This window comes from Notamacropus eugenii, chromosome 3 (assembly GCF_028372415.1).
Source record: "Notamacropus eugenii isolate mMacEug1 chromosome 3, mMacEug1.pri_v2, whole genome shotgun sequence".
Taxonomy (NCBI): domain Eukaryota; kingdom Metazoa; phylum Chordata; class Mammalia; order Diprotodontia; family Macropodidae; genus Notamacropus; species Notamacropus eugenii.
The window spans coordinates 336,033,735-336,037,474 of record NC_092874.1 but is presented as its reverse complement, the minus strand read 5'-3'; the positions used below and the strand labels follow the sequence as shown (position 1 = coordinate 336,037,474).

At 37.9% G+C, this 3,740-nt stretch overlaps 1 pseudogene; it reads left to right on the top strand.

Annotated features, from left to right (window-relative positions):
* Positions 1-518: 518 nt before the first annotated feature.
* LOC140531611 (interferon gamma receptor 1-like) lies at positions 519-2,079 on the top strand (annotated as a pseudogene).
* The last annotated feature ends 1,661 nt before the right edge of the window (positions 2,080-3,740 follow it).

Genomic DNA, 3,740 nt, shown 5'->3' with positions numbered 1-3,740 from the left:
TGTGGTCATCCACTTTTTTTGCTAAAAGACCTCAAGTGAGAGGGCCTCCTTCCTGAAGCCACCTATTCCACTTTTTAATAACTGATTAGTTTGAAGTTTTTCTTGGTTATTGTTATTCAGTCACTTCAGTTGTGTCCAACTCCATGACTCCATTTGGAGTCTTCTTGGCAAAGATACTGGAGTACTTTGATATTTCCTTCTCCAGTTCATTTTACAGATGAGGAAACTGAGGCAAACAGTTTGCCTTGCCCAAGGTCACACAGCTACTGTTTGAGGCCAGATCTGAACTCAGGAAGATGATTCTTCCTGACTTCAGGCCCAGTACTCTCTCCATTGTGCCACTTAATTGCCCATCGAAGCTTTCTTTACATCAATTCTAAATTTTCCTCTTTGCAAATTCTAGAAAACACTTTCCCTCCAGCGCGGCAGTTAGTGCCCTTGTCTGGGGTCCAGCCAGGGCTGGGGCCATTGCCACAACCCGAGACTGAGGCTAGGTCCTGCGGGAAGAGAGAGAAGGGATGATGCCCGGGCTCCCTCAGGCCTCCGGGGCAGATCCTAGCCTCCTTCTCCTTTTGGTCTTTTTGAATGGGAGCTGGGCTGAGACCCCAACTCTGGATCCAAACACTTCCATAGTGTCTATACCAACTAATGTTGAAATAAAATCTTACAATTTGAATTCTGAAGTATCTTGGGATTACCAGAGAACATCTCAGAGTCCTACTTCCACAGTGGAGTTAAAGGACTATAAAGAAGGGAAATGGAAAGAAGTCTGCACCAACATATCCCATCACTTTTGTAACATATTTGCGTGTTAAAAGACCATTGACTTATTACTGGGTCAGAGTTAAAGCTACCATTGGACAAAAAGAGTCTTCCTTTGTGGAATCTAAATTATTTTTTGTATATCAGGATGGAAAAATAGGAACACCTAAACTAAAGTTTCAAGAGAAAAATCGCAAACTTATCGTTGATATATACCATCCTCCAAAAAATGTTAAGGGAGGAGAGAAGTGACCTGTGTGTTTTGATGATGACGATGGTGATTGAAGCTTATTCACCTACAAGGTCTATTTAAAGATAAATGGACGTGAGGTCGCTGAGGAAGAACCTCAATCTTGCAGTGAAACTTAGTGTCAGTTAATTATACCAGCGATTTCATTGGATTTTGAGTATTGTGTTTCTGCCAAAGATTTTCTGACAACTCTGCTATTTGGCAAAGTATATGAGAGAAATCAAACGAACGGTGTATTACAACTTCACCTAATCCTAATAGAGAAGAAGATTTTTCTCTGCCCATCCTAATTATTTCTGTATGCATTGCCCTCATTATGTATATAGTACTCATGATTTATCTGGTCTGGAAGAGAGAGGTGTTTCAGAGAAAGAACTTCATATTACCCAAGTCATGGGCCTCTCTGGTAAGAAATTTTAATTCATGCAACATTTTAGAGGTGAATCGTGAATCAAGATGTAATTCTTTTGTTGAAACATCACATTTGGCAGTCCCAGAAAATGAGGAAAAAGCCATCAGTCATTTGACCACAAACAGTAGCATTAATTCTGAAGACAATAGAGACAATATTTCCAAGAAATATCAAGCACAACAGAAGAAATGACTGTTGAAGAAAATATTACTGAGATGACCTCTGATAGTCATCAGAACACAATGATGAAAGAGAATTATTTTCATTCTAACAGCAGCCAAGCTGAATCTGGTAGTATCATTTCAAGCTCTTGTCTTCCTAGGGATGATTCTGAGAACAGGCATGTGGAATCCTGTGACTTCATATCTGACCCAGAGCCTCCACAAAGTGACCCTGAAACAATAGCAGATGTTCAAGACAGTATCACTCTAAGGAAGGTTAACACAGCTTTTGGCTATGATAAACCTCATGCTCTAATAGGTATAATAGATGCCGATGATAAAGAGTCTTTAAATGGGCACCAACCTTCAGAACCATCCATGGAAATTTTATAGACTTTCAGCTAAAACAAAGCAAATTTGACATTTTGCATTTCCCAAAAGTTGACTTTTCAGGTTGGCTTAAAGGAGGTACCATGTTCAAGTTGAGTGATACTGTGTCTGAATTCTGAGTCAGAATCTCTGGTTTCAAATCTTTGCTTTGTATGATATTTTGTATTTTGTGTCTCTGGATCTCCACTTCCTCCTCTGTAAAATAGGTTTGGCCTTGATTGGTAGGACCCCTTTGCATAGTACTTTCAATCTGCAATTCTAATTGCAGAACACACGTTGAATGAAGATACAAAAGTGATAGCCACAATACCTATAATTCATACAGTTTATGTAAATGTATCTATTTAGCGCCTTAAATGTGGAGCTCAGTTCATAAATGAATATATAATCTTTATCTGCCCTTGGTTATAGCTAACTATTGCTGGAACTCCAATCTTTCAGTTAATGTAGTAAAACAACACAGGTGACATTTGAATATAGGTTTTGTCATCCAAACTTTTTATTTCCAGTTTTGTGGTTTTGAATATTACAAAAAGTATGAAATGGATAATCATTAAAGCCAAGTTTTTTAACTGAGTGAAATAGCTTATTTAACTCAATTCTTTTACCCTTCCATTTCTGCCATGTATTCCTCATTTAAAGGATTTAGATCCGGTATTAGGGTTATGTGAAATTGAGAAAAATCAAAAGTTACCAGGGTAGTACATTTCTAACCAAGACATTTCAGAATCTGTTTTAAAAAATGGTGTGTAATTATGTGGTAAGTCAATTATACCTAATTAATAATAATGTTGTTTAGATCAGTATAAGATTTGTAAATTGTAGTGTATGTTTGGAAACTAAAATTTCAACCACAGTTCATAATTTTAATTTTAGGGAGTAGGGGGAGAGTGAGTCTCTGCATCTCACCTGGGCTAGGTGGCTGATCTCATTCCTGATCCCATTACTAATGAGCACAGAAGCTTTTTATCTCTCTCTTTTCCTGGGAGGGCCATTTGGCAGCCTGGTGGCCAAACTCTCAGGGGTTCACCATGTTAGTGTGGACACCCAATTGGCTTTAACCCCTCTGCAGCTCAGAACTCATGAACTCATATGATCCACCAGCCTTGACTTCCTCCATTAGCAAGTGACCTCTACAATTAGAGGCACTCTACCACAGCTCCTTCAACATGACATTTGATCTTGAAAAGCTTTTGTTTTCTTAAACTACCTTCCAAATCTTATAGTCCTTTATTAAAATGATTTTTCTTAAAAGTAGATACAGATGTTAGAAACCTAGTTTAAACTGCTCTGATTTATTTTCAGTATTCACTCAATAAAATTATGCACGCAAGAGATAGCATAAGATAATTGATGATAGAATTCCCAGTTTATGAACTGTTGTCACAGAATTGTCTAGTTCACACAACCACCCCTGCACCGTAATCCCTGGTGTAAGTCAGAGATCAAGCCCTATTAAGTAGCTTTTCACTACCCCAAGATTAGGTCTGTTTTCAGTTCTTCCAGGACTAACACAGCTCATTGAGGCTCCCACATCAATACACTCATGACTATATTTCACCCACCAATTATGTCATTTTGTTTATTTTTCCTTTTTTATCTACCATTCCATTTAGCATATCAGGGCTTTATTACACAAAATAAGTACAAAGTGAGGAGCCTTTTGGTCTTTTGGTACTTGGTGCTAAAATAGGAAGACTTCTGGAATTTCAGAAGTAAAAAGAAACCAAAAGAAGTATTAGTCCAAACCCTTGATTTTATGAGT